At 40.3% G+C, this 20,890-nt stretch overlaps 1 protein-coding gene and 1 long non-coding RNA gene across 8 annotated transcripts in view; one reads left to right on the forward strand and one right to left on the reverse strand.

The window, feature by feature from the left end:
• si:ch211-278a6.1 (SRC kinase signaling inhibitor 1) overlaps positions 1-20,890 on the reverse strand; it is a 323,862-nt gene that overhangs the window by 233,873 nt on the left and 69,099 nt on the right. The gene's annotated exons all lie outside the window — the stretch shown is intronic.
• On the forward strand, positions 1,591-20,381 carry LOC117527398. The gene is made up of 3 exons (XR_004565520.1): positions 1,591-1,601; positions 15,729-15,733; positions 20,307-20,381. It is a non-coding gene; the product is annotated as an uncharacterized LOC117527398 (long non-coding RNA).

Raw genomic sequence — 20,890 nt, forward strand, 5'->3', positions numbered from 1 at the left:
CAGACTAAGTGCTAATGAATGTAACTGCTTACAACCACAGTTTTCACACAGATAGTTTTTGCCAATTCAGTCAGTCACTCTCACTCACCCTGTCACACAACCACCCCCCAACACACACACACCAATAAATTCTAAAGTTTGTTTTATGAAACTCAAAAAAAAAAAAAATCCTCAACAAAGCAGTATATACAACCCCAATTCCAATGAAGTTGGGACGTTGTGTAAAATGTAAATAAAAACAGAATATAATGATTTGCAAATCCTCTTCAACCAAATTCTATTGAATACACCACAAAGACAAGACATTTAATGTTCAAACTGATAAACTTTATTGTTTTTGTGTAAATATTTGCTCATTTTGAAATGGATGCCTGCAACACATTTCCAAAAAGTTGGGATGGGGCAACAAAAGACTGAGAAAGTTGTTGAATGCTCAAAGAACACCTAATTGGAAACAGGTGAGTTTCATGATTGGGTATAAAAGGAGCATCCCCAAAAGTCTCAGCCATTCACAAGCAAAGACGTGGCGAGGATCACCACTTTGTGAACAACTGCATGAAAAAAATAGTCCAACAGATTAAGAACAATGTTTCTCCATGTTCAGTTGCAAGGAATTTGGGGATTCCATCATCTACAGTCCATAATATAATCAGAAGATAAAGAGAACCTGGAGAACTTTCTACACACAAGTGGCAAGGCTGAAAACCAACATTGAATGCCCGTGACCTTCAATCCCTCAGGTGGCACTGCATTAAAAAACAATATCATTGTGTAAAAGATCTTATCGCATGGGCTTAGGAACACTTCAGAAAACCATTGTCAGTTCACACAGTTTGTCACTACATCTACAAATGCAAATTAAAACTCTACCATGCAAAGTGAAAGCCACACATCAACAACATCCAGAAACGCCACCGCTGTCTCTGGGCCCGAGCTCATTTGAAATGGACAGTTGCAAAGTGGAAAAGTGTGCTGTGGTATGATGAGTCCACATCATGGACATCGTGTCCTCCAGACAAAAGAGGAAAAAGACCATCCAGATTGTTACCAGCGCAAAGTTCAAAAGCCAGCATCTGTGAGGGTATGGGGGTGTGTTAGTGCCCATGGCATGGGCAACTTACACGTGTGATGGCACCATCAATGCTGAAAGGTACATCCAGGTTCTGGAGCAACACATGCTGCCATCCAAAGAACGTCTTTTTCAGGGACGTCCCTGCTTATTTCAGCAAGACAATGCCAAGCCACATTCTGCACGTGTTACAACAGCATGACTTCGTAGTAAAAGAGTGCGGGTACTAGACTGGCCTGCCTGCAGTCCAGACCTGTCACCCATTGAAAATGTGTGGCGCATTATGAAGCGCAAAATATGACAATAGAGATCCTGGACTGTTGAACAACTCAAGTTGTACATCAAGCAAGAATGGGAAATAATTCCACCTACAAAGCTTCAACAATTAGTGTCCTCAGTTCCCAAACGCTTATTGAGTGTTGTTAGAAGGAAAGGTGATATAACATTGTGGTAAATATACCACTGTCCCAGCTTTTTTGAAACGTGTTGCACAAAAACAATAAAGTTTATCAGTTTGTATATTAAATATCTTGTCTTTGTGGTGTATTCAATTGAATATAGGTGGAAGGGGTTTTGCAAGTCATTGTATTCTGTTTTTAATTTACATTTTATTCAATGTTCCAACTTCATTGGAATTGGGGTTGTAGGAAAATGACAATAACAAATAAGCCAAAGCTCAATGCATAATTGTCAAGCATGCAATGATAGAAATTTATCATCAGCATATACATGTACTGACGATACTGACAATGCAAAATTAAGGTTTATTCATCAAACAGGTGACCACAACCAGGAGGTTTCTCTGCTGCATTCCATCATAGAAGTAGAGAGATGGAATGCCAACTTCTCATCTTGGGAGCTGAGGATGTGCCGCACATGCGCAAGAGGAGTTTGGGTTCTTTTCTTCCGGTCTTTTGCTTTGCAGCCAGAGTTTTGTTCACAGGTATTATAAACGCCAAAATTCTGCTGAGAATCAACGATATCAAACATCACAAAATAAGGTTAAAGGTTTTGGTCAATTAACCTGAATAATTTACCAAGCCTTACATTTTGTAGCTGCCCCGATTATCGCTCACAAAGTCACTATGCTGTCAAAATGAAAATGTATCGTTGCTGCCGCATGTTTATGCTAAATACTATTTTATCTGAGGGAACAAGGCTGTCTACATTGCCAGACTGAGAACTGCTCGACTCAGCATCCAAGAGTCAGCTGGTCTCCTGTCATTTGCGTCATCCTGTCAGCCGCCGTCTGGTAGAATGCCGCCTGAGGCCTCGCGGTTGATCTCAGCTATCCTGGACATGATGCAACAACTCAGATGCTTCTCTAGCAATGTGCACAGTTTTGAAATTACAAAACTTTCATGTCAATTTAAATCATGTAATATCATACAAACCCGCTGGGCTTACTGGGGATTTTTCCACAGTTTTGGCAGTTTGACAGAAACTGAAGGTTGGTGTCAGGTCCTTTATGATGCCTCTTACATTTTCTTTGATTTGTGTGGACTAAAACAAATGATGTATATTTCATCGTATTGACTGTGTGATGCCTCAGTGATATTGAAATAATTTATGACTTTAAATAAAATGTGAATTGTTCTTAATGAGTTTTGTTGTTTGTTGTTCAGCAAAAGAATGTGGTTCTTCTGGAACAATATCAGGATCTTCAAGGTTGATGCCAGCCAATGTTTCTTTGAAATCATGGGGAAAAAATATAAATTGCTGCGCTGTGGCCTGCAACCTGATATTGCACACATCTCTGCATGTTGCCGTTGGACTGACTAAAATACCCCCCTCCCAATATATACGAGGTCTATTAGACAATAAACCGACCCTTTTATTTATTTTTTTAACTATATGGATTTGAATGACGTGCGATTACACCAATCATGCTTGAACCCTCGTGCGCATGCGTGAGTTTTTTCACGCGTGTTGGTGACGTCATTTCCCTGTAGGCAGGCCTTGAGTGAGATGTGGTCCCGCCCTCTCGGCTGAATTCCTTTGTTTCACACGCTGCTCCAGACGGCGCGCGTTGCTTTATCAAAATTTTTTCTGGATCTGTGAGGAATATCCGAGTGGATACTATTCGAGAAATTAAGCTGGTTTTCGGTGAAAAGTTTAACGGCTGATGAGAGATTATGGGGTGTTTCTGTCGCTGTAAGGACTTCCCATGGAGCGGGACGTCCTGCAGCGCTTCCAGGCGCTGTCGTCGGCCTGTTTCGAGCTGAAAACATCCTAATTTAAGGCTTAATTCACCCAGGACATCGCGAGAGAACAGAGAAGATTCAGAAGAAGCTGGCATGAGGACTTTATGCGGACATTCCACTGTTTAAGGACATTTTGTAATGAAAGACGTGCGCGCAAATTTGCCAAGTCATTTCCGTGACGACTCGGCGAATCTGTGTGCGCCGCGACAGGAAAAACACCTCCGTGTTGAAAACGATTTGTAAAATTCAGGCGGCTTTTGATGGCTTTCAACAAGTGAGTAACTGAGAAATTGTTTAACAGCTTGGGCATGTTCCAACTTGTCCGTTAAGGTTTCCAACGGAGGTGTTTTTCCTGTCGCGACCCCCGCGGTCGGGTCCGGCCCGACATGCAACTCTGCCCGCACGTTCTTTCATGTCCGAATAAACTCCTCATGCCGACTTCTTCTGAAAGTTCTCTGTTCTCTGACGACTTACTGGGTCAACAGAGCCTGAAATGTGGAAGTTTTCAACTTGAAACGGCGAGACGCTGCCGCCTCGAAGCGCAGGCGCCGTGGGCCATCCTTAAAGCGACAGTTACAGACCAAAATCTCTCATCAGCCGTTAAAATTTTTACAGAAAACCAGCTGAATTTATCGAATGGTGTTCACTCAGTTGTGCCTTACACATTTGAAAAAATTTTGATCAAACAAAGCAGCAGTCTCTGAGCCATTCCTAAACAATGAAAAATCGACGAGAGGGTGGGCGACTCCTCACTCAAAGACTGCCCACAGGCGAATGACGTAACCGACAGGCGTGAAAAAACTCTCCCATGCCCACGAGGGTTCAAGCATGTCTGGTGTAATCACACGTGATTCAAATCCATATGGTTTTTGAAAAAAATAATAAGGTCGGATACTTTTCTAATAGACCTCGTATATATATATATATATATATATATATATATATATATATATATATATATATATATATATATATATATATATATATATATATATATATATATATATATATATTCAGGCTGTAATTTTTTTCCCCAAAATAGAGTTTATTTATGTTTGAGAGGTCACTCTCACATTTATGAGGTGCAAATATGCAGATATGACTCAAGAAAATATTTTATATTTAGTTGTAACTTTGTGGAACAGCCTCCCTCATCATGTGGTACACGCTCCAAATGTTATTACTTCAAGGAATGCTATGATTATTTTATGGTGTTTGATTTTTATTGATTGATGATTTTATTATGGTGTTTGATGACTTTCAATGTGCTATTTAAGTTTTATACGGTTATATTCATGAGTTTTACTATGATGTCTGCTTTTATTGTATTTTATACACGTTTTATGAATAATTAATGCTTATTGACTGTGATTTTCCACCACGGTTGCTGACCGTCTGCATGCTCTTATCAATAATATTAGCAAGTTTTGTCCTGAATATGATTTAAAATCAACAATAACTTCATTCAAGCTACACTTTGAACATAATTCAAGGGGATAACTTGATGAAGCCACGGCAGAAAACCCAAGAAAACACGCATAAAATGTCCTTTACAAGCACATCTGTTGTTATTGACGACAGACGACCAGAAGTAAATTACCCCAAGTCTCTGAAATCTCGGGTCGCAAGCTCACATGGAACGAGCTCAATGGAGCAAGATCTTGAGCTGGCATTCCAGTCTCTCTTCTTCTATGATTCCATGCAGGAGCAGAGGAACTGCAGGGAGAACAAGTACTGTCAGGAGTCATTGCCTATTGGTGGCATGTCTGAAGGATCCACCCATCAAAGATTCATCCAGGATTGTGACATGTGGGATCTATGTGGGAGGTGTTTGACATATGGAATGTGCCTATGGATTAGGCGGATCATCATGTTGGCACAAAACTGGGTTGAGAGGAAAACTGAGAAATGTCCTATTGATCTAGAATCAACACACCCATGGACTTCCAAACTCTAGTCCATTTTACCGGGAATCTGCTGTTCCTCTATTGGATATCTTTTGAGACATCAGTCGTTATGATCATTGGACCACACACACACACACACACACACACACACACACACACACACACACACACACACACACACACACACACACACACACACACACACACACACACACACACACACACACACACTTTATTAGGTACACCTGTTCAATTGCTTGTTAACACAAATTGCTACAGCGCAGTAAGACTCAGGCTGCCCCAAACAGGCCATCTCATTCGTTAGATCGGGTCAGAAGGCCCAGCAACATTGACCTAGCTCTTCAATGGGGCTCCTCAGCACTGCCCATGATTGGCAGCTCCAAGTTGACTTGGGTAAACAACTCAAGTTTCCGGCCAACATTGCAACCACTTCTCTCCGCCCAAATATGGTGCTGACATCAGAGTCAGTGATGCAGGTGGTCCTTCTGGAATTGACTGACTGATGAAGCCAACGAGTGAAAGAGGGCCATGTACGATGAGCTCATCAGAGAATGCCGGAGCAATAGCTGAAAAGCCTGTTGTGAACCGGTTGAGATCGGGTGCCGTGGCTTTGCTGGCCATTTGCTGCTCTGCACCCTCAAACTCCTTGGAGTGAAAGGACTGCAGGCGAAAAGAGCCATCAAGAACATGCTAGAGGCTGCAAAGAGGCCCTCAAGGTGGCTGTGGATCTGAAGGGGGGATACGTGGAACAACTAGCCACTTGGACACAAGCCGGGGCCTGATCACCCCCGGCTGGGTCTACCAGGTGAGGGTGTATGAAGATGAAAGACCCAAAACACCCAATGACCCTGGGTTCTTCACTGATGACATGTCCAAGTAGCACCGGAAGGTGTATTGAACTCCCCCGCTAATCAGCCAATCGCATGACAGCAGCTCAATGCATTTTGTCATCTAGTCCTGGTGAAGATGACTTGCTGAAGTTCAAACTGAGCATCAGAACGGAGAAGGGGATTTAACTGGCTTTGAACGCGGCATGGTTGTTGGCTCCAGACGGGCTGGTCTGAGTATTTCAGAAACTGCTGATCTACTGGGATTTTCACACACAACCATCTCTAGGGTTTACAGAAAATGGTCCAAAAAGAGAGAAAAAAATCCAGTGAACGGCAATTGTGTGGTTGAAAATGCCTTATGAGTCACTGAGTCTAGCATGGTGGAGATGTATTTCTACAATCAAAAACATCTGCGGGGTTTTTCCTTATCTCTGGCACCATTGTGCTTGTTGACGGGGGGTGGGTAAGGTTTAAACCTTGGTGCGACATGTTATGATTTGGTGCTGTACAGTGATGCCGGTAACGCGTTACTTGGTAACGCGTTACTCTACTCTAACCACTTTTTTTTGGTAACGAGTAATCTAACGCGTTAATCTTTCCAAATCAGTAATCAGATTAAAGTTACTTCTCCAAGTCACTGTGCGTTACTATTATTTTTGCATTGTGGGTCGATAGCAGCATTAAACTTGGTCCGTGGGCAGGGGGTCGGGGTTCGACTGCACCACCCACTTTAAGCGAGCTGTGAGCTTTTCATTCACGGTTTTCTGTGGCAGTTACGACTCGTCCTCACCTCTTAAAGCATGGTGACACCAGCACACCTGCACTGAGCTTTACAAACACATTTTATGCTTTTTTTGTCCTTTATTTAGAATTCTGAGCTGAGCCGCTCCGTATCTGCTCATTAAAAACAGCTGATCCTCCGCGACGCATCAACAACTAACACTATTTTCCACTGAAATGCACCTAAACTCTCTTTCTGAGGACCACATGATGTGAAAACGCAATAAAACTTTCTTACCTGTAAATCTGGTTCTGTTTTCTGCATAAATAAATGTTATCCATTCTTTGTGCTCAGACGCCAAAGCAGGGGCAAATCCAGATTGAATGGGGGCGTGGGGCAAGGATGTGCCCCCCCACAACACCCCTAGATTAAAGGTCCAGTTTTGAAGCCTTTTTGTTTACTACAACTACTAATACTACTTAAAATAATAATAATTTCGACAGGTAAAATGTTTAGAGAGAATTTAAATGTTAGAAAAATGTTATAAAGAATGTAATAGTTACATTTATAAATAATGCAGGTTAGAAATTGCAAGTTTTACTGTTACAGTGCTGTCAGCAGTTAAATATGAGGTCAAGAAAGAGGTCTTTATTTTACTTTTTATAAAACAAGCATTTATTTTCATTGAAGTCAAGAAAGGGTGACTATAAAGTGAGTTTTGGCAAAACAGGTATCATTGTCATGTTGAGGTGGCAGAGGGTTGTTGTCGACAGGTGTGGAAAGTAACTAAAAAGTAACTAGTAATCTAAGTTACTTTTTCAAGGAGTAATCAGTAATCAGTAATTGGATTACTTTTTCAAAGTAACTGTGGCAACACTGGTGCTGTATGTATAAATAAATTGAATCACTCCATCACTGATGACAGCCCAGTTCTGTGACACAAAGAGCAGGACTCATCCGTCAAAAACTCATTACGACTGTCTTCTACAACCAAAATGTACTCCAAGAAGACGCCAGTTTACTTACAATGACATTTTCGAGATGTCATTGTTTTTGTCAAACACCTGCTCATGAATCTACTTGAACTTTATGAATCATGCTGGTTTTGTTGTACATTTTGGGTTAATAACTTTCAAGAGCAAATTATGAAGGGGAAGGGGATTGGGAGGGGGGGCTAAATGGAGTGTGGTGTTGTGTGTCACCCAGAGCAGCTTGTAATGAGTGCGTCGGCCCCCCCAGCACAGCCGACGAATTAGTATTCAGGGCTGGTGGGCACAAAGGCTCAGTCAGGTCTGAAGGAGATGTGAAGAGGGTCGAGCTGGCTTTGTCAATGGGAAGCCGGACAAGACAGTGTGACTTATTGATTGGTTATTGGCTCAGCGGTACGGCACTGTGGGCTCCAATCACCGTCACAGCAACACTGTCACTCCCTCTTCTCAGCCAGTAATTTGCGATACTCTCTAGATTTTATCATTCTCTCCTGCACTCTGGCAGCCATCACATTCAAGAAAGGGCCACTACATCAAACTGCCACTACGATGACGGGAATTTAAACTGCTCGAGAGGGAAATGCACACCAGTGTTTTAATGCATGAACCTCCACTTACTGCTTCATACTGTATATGTCAAATCTCTCAACCTGTACGAAACCACGATCCTTTTCTCCTGGTCCATTCTGATGGCATAACTAAATGGATTTATCACTTCTTAGAAAACCTCACCCCCCGATACTGCTGTCCTGTATTATGGTATTAATATTCCTAGAGTGGCAAATCATGAGCACTTCTTATTTAAGCAGCTTTACGGCTTCAGCAGGCAGCTTTTTAACTGTTTTTCCTCAACCTTATCAGGGCAAATCCAGGCGTCCTTGAGTTCTGCTGACAATCAGGCACCAGGAGAGAGTTTTACACTGTAGAACTGAAGTTTTTGTTCCTTCTTTGTCTGAGCAGATGGAGAAGTGGATAATCTGTATGTGAAGGAAGACACTGTATCACTAATAACGCCGCTAATTAGGCATTTAACTGAAACACAGAAGTTAAAAATGTGACCAGTAATGAGCCGCTGAATCGGGTGGCATCAGCCATAAGAAGGGAGAATGTGCGAGAGTATTAAGATTATCGTGAATCCTTAAAAAGAGGTGAATTATATTTCAGTGTTAACTGAAGAAAGTGGAAACAATGACACAAACACTGTTCACATTTTCAACAGTGGTGCAATTGTGGCAGTTCAACCACCAACTGAATATATACTCAACAAAGCCTGTGTGGCATCACCCACAGGTTTTCTATAGAGACCCGGAACAGTCGACTTGTCTGGGAGTCGCCATGATGGCAGCGGTGGCAGCATTGATTCTGTCTACATCACGGTGTATTCATTAATGCATAAAAAGGCGGAGCATGGGTGGTTCAGTGTGTGACAAAAAAAGCCTGAACACACCCCTATCTTCGAGTCCAGCAAAGCTAACAGGCTAAACTCAAGTCGGGTGTTTAATAAATCATATGTTTGGGGCCTGGGAAGGATGATGTAAGGGGAGCTATGAAGAGGATGAAGAATGGGAAGGCACTTAGTCCAGATAACATTCCAGTAGAGGCATGGAAATGTTTAGGAGAGATGGCAGTGGAGTTTCTAACCAGATTCTCACTCATCACTCATCTTCAACTGCTTATCCGGGTTGGGGTCGCGGGGGCAACAGCTCCAGCAAGGGACCCCGGACTTCCCTTTCCCGTGCCACATTGACCACCTCTGACTTGGGGGGATCCAGAGGCATTCCCAGGCCAGTGTGGAGATATAATCTCTCCACCTAGTCCTGGGTCTTCCCCGGGGTCTCCTCCCAGATGGACGTGCCTGGAACACCTCCCTAGGGAGGCGCCCAGGAGGCATCCTTACCAGATGCCTGAACCACCTCAGCTGTCTCCTTTCAATGCCAAGGAGCAGCGGCTCTACTCCAAGCTTCCCACAGATGACCAAACTTCTCACCCAATCTCTAAGGGAGACACCAGACACCCTCCTAAGGAAGCACATTTTGGCCGCTTGTACCCATGATCTAGTTCTTTCAGTCATGACCCAACCCTTATGACCTTAGGTGAGAGTAGGAACAAAGACTGACCAGTAGATCGAGAGCTTTGCCCTTTGGCTCAGCTCCCTTGGCATCAAAACAGCATGGTAGAGTGAATGCAACACCGCCCCTGCTGCACCGATTCTTCCCCATTAAAATGCATAGAACAACACTGCCATCTACTGAATGGGAGTGTGAATCGTGACCTACATATTTGTTAACCTCTGAGTGGTTTTGTGCTCAGAATGTCTCAATATAGCTTAACAGAGCAAAGCAATGAATGTGTGTGATCGGTGAACCAAAAATGCTGAATGACACTTCACAAACAGAATTTTCAATTTTGCAAATGCCTTTTTTTTACAAATGAAAAAATGATACATTTACAAATACACATTTATTTGTAAAAACCAACATACAAGTTACAAATCTGAAACTTGTGTTTGTGGCTCTCAAAACACTTGTGCAAATCAAGGAATATTTATAGATCACCCTCTGTGCATTTGCAGGTATTAATGAGACAAATTTCACTCCATAGAGGTACATTTTTTGATTACGACTGCTCTGGTGTGGATTTCTGTGTGCCAGTGTGGACTGACAGGCCAGGTCTGTTGCTGCAGAAGCTGTGAGTGTGGTTGGAGAGTCCAGCTCTGGAACTGGCACTTGGCCGCAACAACGGCCATTTGTGAGAGAAATCTGGAATCTTGTTGCAAAAAGAGTGCAGCTTATAAATGCAAACTGGGAAAAGGCTTTTCTTATTTCAGTGCTGCAGTTTATCGTCAGATAAAATGTGCTAAAGGCAAACCCTAATGTCATTCCACTGGTCAAATGTGTGCCAACTTTATCCTTCCCGATGCTGGGTGATTTTCACAAGAATTCTAACTACTCAGATATGTTTGTGCCACAGGAATCGGTGTTGGAAGCTGACCATATTTCTGAATAAAAACCATGGGACATTTCCAGTTCAGAAATCAATACATCATTACCACTGGGTAATGGTACCTGTGGGCATGAAGACAGTCATTGCTACAGCAATGACCTCCACCCAAATGATTGACATCTGGCTGACCTTGCCAGAGCACTTATGGAATTCACCTATGTTTGGTCCAGATCAGGTTGGAAATCAGGTTCATTGACCATGACCATTAATCTTTTTTTATTATTATTATTTTAACTGCAATTTTAGGGCCAACCATCCTCAGTATACTATAGCTAATGTTTTTTAATTTATACATGAGCCACCAATGTCTGCTCAACAAATAGCATGTTAAAGGTGCCCAATCCATTTTTTGGTATATTAGTTATGCATTAAATACTTTTAGTGTAAATAAAATTTAAATATAATTATATCTGCCAAGACTTTAATTCTGAAACTGTTTTCTTTAGCATATAAAAACTTCAGTAATGCTTACCATCTGGTGGAGGTACTGCAGTAATACACATACACAGATGGGACAATAACAAAAACTCTGCATGTGTTGTCAAATTTAAACATTTATTTGACTCATGACGTGATTTGATAAGCATATTTCATGTTGATGTCAAACAAATAACTGAAAACGTGTCAGACATCTGCATTTTGTAATAGTTTAAGCTTGTTAGATCGGCTATAATTACAATACAACAAATTTATTGATGTGAGTATACTGGAAGAACCATTTCAGAGGCAATGTCTTTTTTTCCTTCTTTTTTGGGTGGTTCAATGAATTCACCATGTAATCAGTACTGGTAATTAAAAAATAAATATATAAATCCTGTTCACTCTCATTAGCTTGATCATTCATAACAGTATCATTTCCTTGCTCAGCTAAGCCTATAAACATTACATGAATAATGATGGTGTGACATAATTGTTATTCATTAGCCTGTTGAAAACCACAAAAAATAAATCAAGTAACTGTCCAGATTCGATCAAAATACCGTAATTTCCGGACTATAGAGCGCACCTGTACAAAAATAGGCAGCATTTGTTTGTAAGTCGCAGGTGTCCATGTTGTAACATGAGATATTTACATAGAAAGTTTTTTTTACTTTTAATTAAATACGTACTGTAAATGTTTTTTTGTTTGTTTGTTTTGTGAAGGTGTTACATGTAAATCTTGACAAGCATGTCATTCAGCGCACGTGTGGTGTGGCATGGCATCTCCACTCCACACAAAGGCAAAACAGAGTAATTTTAATTTTGTGGATCATGAGATAATTTCACCATGTGCAGCCAGAATTGCCTGGTGCCTGTGGTAACTGAGACATTAATGAGACGCTGTGACATTTTTAACTTGTGGCGCAAAGACAGAGACCCGGTGGGGCGGAAAGAAGGCTCCGCTAACCAATTTGACGGAGCAACTGTTTCACAAAGTGCCCATGTTACAGAGGGACTTTTCTTCAGCCACGACAACAAAATAAAGTATTTTCAGACATCGTTTTCGAAAACCAGGATGTGTGTAATTTTTCTTCAGGATGTGAGGATGAATCCACTGAAATGAACAGGTAAGACTTTATATTTACTCTGTGTATGAATTTACGCCACATGAGGACCGTGGCGTTCAGCCAATCAATGGACAGTATTAATTGATGTATTTTGACTTGTGAGAAAGCCTGTAAAAATCCATAAATTAGCCGCATCATTGTTTAAGCTGCAGTGTTCAAAGCGTGTGAGTAAAGTAGCAGCTTATAGTCCGGAAATTACAGTATTATCCAAAACAAATCAATGAGCAGTACTAAGCCCGTAAATTGTAGTGGTTTCACTGGGAAACGTTTGCATTACAAGAAAGTAAGTAAAATAAACTGGTAGCAGGAGAAAATACAAATAGTGGAAAGTGATTGTGTACCTTTAGACATGTTAACTTAAAAATTGTGCACTGTGTCTATTGATCGTACGCCTACATTCAAGCAGACTGTTTGCCTACAAGTCAGCTTCACCCATCACCTGGTAGTACGATTCTAACTCGGAGTTACTTCCTTCTTTAAACACGTGCTTGTGATGATGTGATAAATTCACTTGACACTTGCTACCTTCTGTTTTGATTTTAAAGTTTTCTGGAAAACTAACCAAATGTAGAAGAAGAGTAATACAAAGTTACAACAGCGAGCAGACACTCCTCTTTTTTGTAGAATATAAACGAAACATGAGACGTCTTCCCATCTGCTCTGCTGCCTGGTTTTCCTTTCCAGTCTGTTTTTAATTCACACTTAAATCCGGGAACAGCCCCTATGTTTTTGGTGGCCTGTCCCTGGAAAATGGGGACATTGCTGGAGGTAAACCATTTAAAAGCCACCACAACTCTGCTGAAAAAAAAATTTGTTCCATTGTTGTTGTTTGTCTCGCAGAGCTCGCAGGCCATAAAGGAAAATCGCTTTGGAACGAGGAACGGCAGCATGGCAAGCAACTTTTCAATGTACAAGTGAACGAATGCAGCTGTCCAGCTACACCACTGATTCACAAACTGCAGAGGCAGGAGAGAAAAACTGCAAAGGCACATCTGAGGAAGTAAATGAGAACAGCAACAAATGTTGATCTACTCTGATCCATATGGCAACAATAACGAAGATGCTCCCGGTGCTGCATTGACATGTTGGTGTGCAGCAAACTGTTAACTTGATGTTCTCTTCTTACTTTTTAAAGGAAAAAAAAAAACATTATGACAAACCAGATGTTGATTTACTTTCAAAGATGGGGAGCAAAAGCATCACTCTTCTGATGCAGAGGCACTCAGTTTTGCATCACTAAAGCAGGAATAACCTATGTGATGATAACCTGACAAAACAACAATACCTTAAAGGAGCATGTAAAACAAGCAGAGCATAAACACTCATGTTTTCATGGAACATTGCACACAAAGCTTAACACGGCTGCTTCTTTTGATTAAGCAAACCAACGCCCACTGCAACATAAACGGCATCTTCCATCGTGGTCTACCACTGCAGCTGAGAGTGCATTCCATTTTTCTGCCATCAACATGTGAATGTAGCACGTCGCTGCGTGACTGGCAAGATTCAGAGAAATGCATTTCATGCAAAAATAAAGAACATGGCCAAACCCCCAAGGGAGCAGAGGCCTATGCAGTGGTGGGCACACCTAACCAAAAAGTTAGCTTTGATAACCATTAATCCGATAACTGAAAAGTTATCTTTTATGACGCTAAACCGATAAACTGCTAACAAATTTATCTTTACTACAGATAACTGATAACTTTTAGTATTGCTTTGGATGCGGCCACATCAGATTACATTGTCAGCTTCTGATAAACCAGTTTCACTTTCACTTTTCGCTGCTGGGTAAATTCAAGGACCACAAACACATAAGAATGCATGAAATATGAATGAATAAAAAAATAAAACCCCAAACACTGTCATCATCTTTCAAAAGCAGTAAAACACAGTATTAGAAGTCACAGTTTATCTCATTATTTTATACACAAACTAAAAAGCTGCTGCTTTTTTCACATGCTTTGAACTCTGTGGCTTAAACAACCGAAATACGTCCATTAATGCATTGATTGGCAGAGTAAAAGACACGTTAGTAAATATAAATTCTTAACTGTTAGTTTCAGTGGGATTCATCTGAAGAAATAATCCATATAAAGCATCCTTTTTATCCAAAACAGTGTCTAAACGGTGAAGAAAAGTCCCTCTGTACACACAGCTGTGCCGTGAGAGCTCCTGTCCCCCATGAGTCTTGGCAATTAAATTATCCCATCAGCCACAAAGAAATAAAATAATCTCAAAATTACTCTGTTTTGTTTGTGTCGAGCAAACGTAACAGTGTAATGTCCAAAGTGAACCTGAACTACACTACCCACAATGCTCCCTGCGTTAACCGGCCAATCACGTCTTGCAATTATTGATGACGTCATCAGCATCTGACAGGCAGCCAGTCTGCCAGAAACACAGGACAGACAGACTAAAATGTTTGATTTTAGGGCTTACAAACGTTTTTTACCGTTAAACTTTGCTCACTTTACCAGCAAAAAAAAAAAAAAAAGTTATCTGACTGAAAATTATCGGAACTAAATTTATCGGAAGATAATTGGTCTGATTGGTCTGGTTTTAAAACTTATCTGAAAAGCTAATCCGCTAGCAAAAACATTAGCTTCGATAATTATCTGTTATCGGATTATCTGCACTGTGCCTACCACTGGGCCTATGAAGCCAAGTACATTTCAATAGGTCATTTAATTACGGCGATATAGTCATTAACATATTTCATACAGTGATCTCTGAATAACCTTGACCTTAGACCTATGACCATGACAACCTGAAGTTGCAAAGGGAGGGTCCCCTGAGTTTATCCACCATCTGATTGTAGTTTTTCTTTGCATTTTGAAAATATTGCCACCAGCATTAGACAATGGCCTCTGATTTTACCTTGACCTTAGACCGATATCCTTGACATGACCCACATTACGAGAGCAGGATTCATTGAGTTTATCCTCCGAGTTTGATTAAATATTCATTCATTTATTTTCAAGATATCACCACAAAAATAAACAAAGAGTCAGACAGACCTAACTATTAGGGTCACCTCTTTCTGCTTTGAGATGAGACTAAATATGAAAACAAAAAAAGTCTAGGTCATGTGAGTGATGTTATTTCTCAGTGTATAGATGCATTTTGTACAATATCACACAAAAAGTCAAGCATGATATTTCATGCTTATTTCTACAAATTTCAGTGAATTTCTGTTTTTAACCAGAACGAAAGAATGTACCTTTAATTTTAGTTTGTAAAAAAAAAAAAAAAATTAAAAAAATGTTTGTACTAGAAAATTTTGAATAACAATAATAAGCACAAACATTTATACCATCTTAAAACATCACATTTGATGTTCACATTTCACGTTTAATGTTCAAAATGTATGTTAGCATTTTGGTTTGGGTAATAATAATAATAATAATAATTATTATTATTATTATTATTATTATTAGAAGTAGTAGTAGTAGTAGTAGTAGTAGTAGTATGAAGAAGAAGATGATGAAGATGAAGAAGAAGAATTATTTCCACTTTTTTTTACAGGAAAAATTTCCATCTTGTTTTATTGACATCATCACTGCCTGGCAATTGACAAATACATGGGATATGTATGAATTTTTTGTGCTTTTTGTTTTGTTTTGTTTTACTACAGTTTGGTTCGTGTGTGTGTGTGTATATGTGTGTGAGAGAGAGAGAACTTGTGCGTATAAAGTTCAACTTGAGTTCCAACAACAACAAAAAAGGTTTACAATCTAATTAAAATTAAAGGTACATTCTTTGATTGTGATTAAAAACAAAAATAACAACAACTTTAAACCCTGTTGCATTTTTTTTTTTTAACTATGAACGTGCACATTCATAAAAGGTGCATGTGCACGAACCTTTAAAAATATCAGGGTTAGCGGAAATGCACAACTTTTGTTTCAGTTTCCAAAGCAAAAGGGGGCCTATGGGGGCCCCATAGGGGCCTCAGAGAACTACTTTACAAACGCTTGAACTTCAGAACACATCAGCAGCAATAAAGTACTCTGCAGAGATTCAGCACGTTGGAAACTTTGCTTCAAAGCAAAATTTACAATTCAATCAGAAGTGAATTGACTAAAGTATGACAGGTTAAACGGATATAATGCTCTGAGTGTAGATTATGAATTACGTATATGTCATTATGTTTTTCCCTCCACCTGCCAGAGATTTGAGAACCAAGCACGGGTTCAGAAGATCCAACAGTCCTTCAAATTCTGATGTTCCTGCGTCGTTGCTTTACCTCAGACTCAACAGGCCATCGGCCGAGTGTAAAGCCGCTGTCATTACTAGCGTTGTGTAAGAAACAACTAATTACCCGACACAATAATGACTTGCTTGTTCCTTACACGTCTCTGTAGAGACACTCTGGCCGTAAATCCCTGTGGTGTTGAAATTGAATTTAGGAATATAAGGAAGCAATGTAGGGAGCTGTAGCATTTAAATTGTATCAGGAAGACATTAACTACTGAAATTATTCAATTCTCTTGATTAGTTTTGTTGATGAGTTCTTATTCCACACATCTGCTTAACTTTGGGAAATAACACGTGATGTAAACGTGTTGCTTTCCATGTAGCAGATAACACTGTCTGTGAGCATGTTATGTGTTCAGATCTATAGGATTTCTTTGCAGTACATTTCGCTGATTGTGATCCTTCACACAGCTACACAGTGAAAGTACTCCTGCCTGTTACTCACAAACAGTAACATAGGCTAATGAATTTTCCATATAACCTTCAGCATACGTTACTTCAAACCTGGCAGATCCAAGACAAACTCATGGCCTTTACCTAAAAACCTGCACTGTTTTGGCCAAAAGCCCCAAACACACAGTAATTAAATTTAACTACAAAGTGTAACTCAAAATACTCTTGGCATGTATGTCTTTCTTAATTTATTTTCCTGCATAAGGCACTGAAGGAATAAAGTTTTATCCACCGGCAGGCAGGTGAGCACGGATCATCTTTGGTTAATAAGCAAAATATTTTCCTTGTTCAGCTGCTGAGCTCACGCCAACAAATGTGACATATGGTGCCCTCCAAAAGTATTGAAACACTTGCTATTTCACACATTTTAATTTGTTTATGCCATTTCAAATACAAAGCATACAAAAAAATAAAAATTTCTAAAATTATCTTCCAGATATATCATAACTCAAGACGGTAGCACTAACAAAATGACAGGAGGCAGAGCTGAAGATGTTGCGATTCTCTTTGGGAGTGATGAGAATGGACAGGATTAGGAATGAACATATCAGAGGGACAGCTCAGGTGGGACGGTTTGGAGACAAAGTCAGAGAGGTGAGATTGAGATGGCTTCGACATGTGCAGAAGAGGGATCCAGGGTATATAGGGAGAAGGATGCTGAGGATGGAGCCACCAGGCAGGAGGAGAAGAGCGGGGACAAAGAAGAGGTTTATGGATGTGCTGAGGGAGGACATGCAGGTGATGTTACAGAGGAGAGAGTGAGATGGAAACGACTGATCTGCTGTGGCGACCCCTAACGGGAGTTAGGGGTCGCCACAGCAGATCAGTGTCATACTGTTTGTATTTCTACATATTTGATGTAAATAGTTCAAGACATATGCAGTGACTTGGAAATGTTCATGTATCCATCCCCTGACTTGTTTGAAGAAAACTGGCAATAAAACTGATTATTTACAGGTATTATACCAAACGATTCCATTACTTATGCAATCCATCATCTTGGCTTTTATATTTTTAATTCATTCATATCGATCTGTAGAGATTTGCTTTCAGTTTGAATTTAAGAAAGATCATTTTAGAAATTTATATATTTTTTTGTATTATTATTATTATTATTATTATTTTGTATTTGAAATGGCAGAAACAAATTAAAATGTGTAAAATACCAAGTTTTCCAATACTTTTGGAGGACACTGTATTTTTTACTTCAGAACTGTAAACAAGCCCTTTTTTTGTTATCAGTAACTGCTTTGCCATTTTTGATTTGTTGTTGTTCCAGCCAAGTATTTTCTGAGTATAATCAATTGCACTGTTTAAATCCATTTCTCCAGAATCACTTTAGGGCCACCTAAATTTCATTAAACTGACAAAATTTAGTTCCTACTGAAATCCAAACATTATAATGTCAGCTTATTTTAGAAAAGTCTTGTAAAAATACAGAGAAAATGTTTATTTGGGGGGAATTCCAGAACAAATATTTTATTTTCCTTTATACGGTGTCTGCAAGAGGGTGAGTGTGTGTGCATTTATGAGCTTTGGAAAAGACCGGAAGTTACCTTTGAGCTCGAGTTGTGCGCGCGCAGTGCACGCTGACATCAGTGCGATGTCTTGTGAATCACTTCAGAGGTGTTATCAGGTTACAAACAGCGTTTTTCATTTTAGAAGTCTTTATTTCTTACTAACTTTTACATAATATATGAGAAAGATGTTGGATTTGCAGAGAAATGCAGAAGTTTCAAAGCGTTCAGAGTGTTTAGAGAATTCTCAAAAACTGTCCTTTATGACATTATCACATAACATGAATAAAGCTCAAGCAGCTTTCGAGGTTCATCTTGTGGTCATTAGGAAGCAAAATTTAATGGATTCCAATCACTAGCCACCATCTATAATGATTAATTCATCTGTCTGGTGCTGCAGTGACTCATTTGTGTGTCTGGATCCTACTGGACCCCCTGAGACTGTTCCCGAGCGCTGATAGGCTCGTTCAAAGGACTGGATATCAAAAAGGATCTCTTATTCCTGGGTTATTATGGCAGAGAAGCTATCATTAGACAGCTGACACCCGTGACGTTCATGCATGTGATCAAGGCTTCCTTTGGAATAAGTAAGAACCCAAATCCAACCAGCGCCTGTGTTTTCACCTGGAACATGAAAGTGCGTATAATTAACTCACAATTGTGCAGGTCACAGGACAGGCTTGACATTTGCTTTGTCTCATCGAACTGACTGCACATCAGTGTCACTGGCAGAACAAATTATGCAGCGTGCAGCGTGTGCCGAGTTTTAATAACGACAGAGACTTAACACGGTTGAAAAGAGACAGAGAAATGAAAGTCAAAAGATGAGATTTGTAAATAGGCAGGAAAAGAATTTGAAATTAACAGCTAAAATGCTAATGAAAATAAACGGCGACACCGGTCGAGGTCTGAGTGCAAGTCTCAGAATAGGCCGTGCCCTCGTCATCTCAACACTGCATAAATGGCAGGCCGTGTCGTGAACCATAGAACAAATACAAGTCAAGGCTATTAGAGTGAGAACTGAACAAATGACAGGCTGGACTTATGGGCACGAAGAGGACCCTGATCCAAGCATCCAGTGTGAAAGAGCATCATTAGTGCAGCAGATAACTGAAGCAATCGTTCAAATGGTGAAACAAGCACCAAATTTGGCACAAATACTCCTTAAACATTAGTCTTTTGAAAAAACCTGCTTGCCACTTGAATTTTCAAAAGGCAGCCAGGTAGGGGTCAATTGAGGATTTACACAGGGGTCAAAAACTGAAAATGCTCTCATCATATTGAAACCTATACCATGTTAATTGTCTGATCATAACGATTCCAAAATGGTATAGTTTGGGCTATCTACGAATGAATGCTGTGGAGTTATGGGGTAAAAACAGCAAGAATGGTGACAAAGGTGAGTTTCAGTTTGTACAGGGGTCAAAAGTTAAAGTTGCTCCACGTTTGGTAGAAGGTGGTGCAAATTATTAGTAGAGTTAATAGGGTTTCAAAAAGCAATAGTTTGCACCATGTGCCATCCATAGTTATCATGTTATGGGGTAACATATGTCACATGTCATAGAATCCAATGGACGTCAACATTGTTTGACCTTTACTGTGGAGACCAAGCATTCAACACAGGCAGAACTATTCCACTTAATAATCCTATTAGCTCAACCAATAATTTGCACCACTTTCCACCAAAATTTTTGACCCCTGTGTAAATCCTCAATTGACCCCTACCTGGCTGCCTTTTGAAAATTCAAGTGGCAAGCAGGTTTTTTCAAAAGACTAATGTTTAAGGAGTATTTGTGCCAAATTTGGTGCTTGTTTCACCATTTGAACGATTCCATTGTAAATATTGTGTTATCTGCTGCAGTTCATGGCCTCACCGTCTCAGACCCTCTGTTGTGACATGAATATTGTGTTTGCGTGCGTCTTTGTCTCCTCTTATAATTTCAAGAACGACAGAAAAGAGTGTGAATGTGTTAAAGGTAAGCAGGCGCAGACACCCGGGGGAGGACTGTCTGATCCTGTCACCCTTACCAAAGCGAGAACGGAAAGCACTCTGTCCTCTTCTTCGCAATCATCCTCCCCAAAGCCCCCTCGATACTCCCGACACTTCCAAGCCTCTTGGCCTTTTCTCTTGTGCATTTGAATGGTGATAATGGCAGCCTGTCCATCACGCAAAGTCTGACCCAGATTCGCTCAATGAGGTGAAGGACAGAGAAGGAGACGATGTCGATTTCTCGGCTCATCACACATGGGGCCGATCCTCCACACACACACGCACAAACTCGTCTGCCACATGAGGGAGTAGAGCTTTGGAAACCAGCTCATTTGGCTTAGTAACACACACAGTTAATGACGTATTATTCACTGCCAGCACA

The sequence above is a fragment of the Thalassophryne amazonica genome, chromosome 16 (genome assembly GCF_902500255.1).
Source record: "Thalassophryne amazonica chromosome 16, fThaAma1.1, whole genome shotgun sequence".
Taxonomy (NCBI): domain Eukaryota; kingdom Metazoa; phylum Chordata; class Actinopteri; order Batrachoidiformes; family Batrachoididae; genus Thalassophryne; species Thalassophryne amazonica.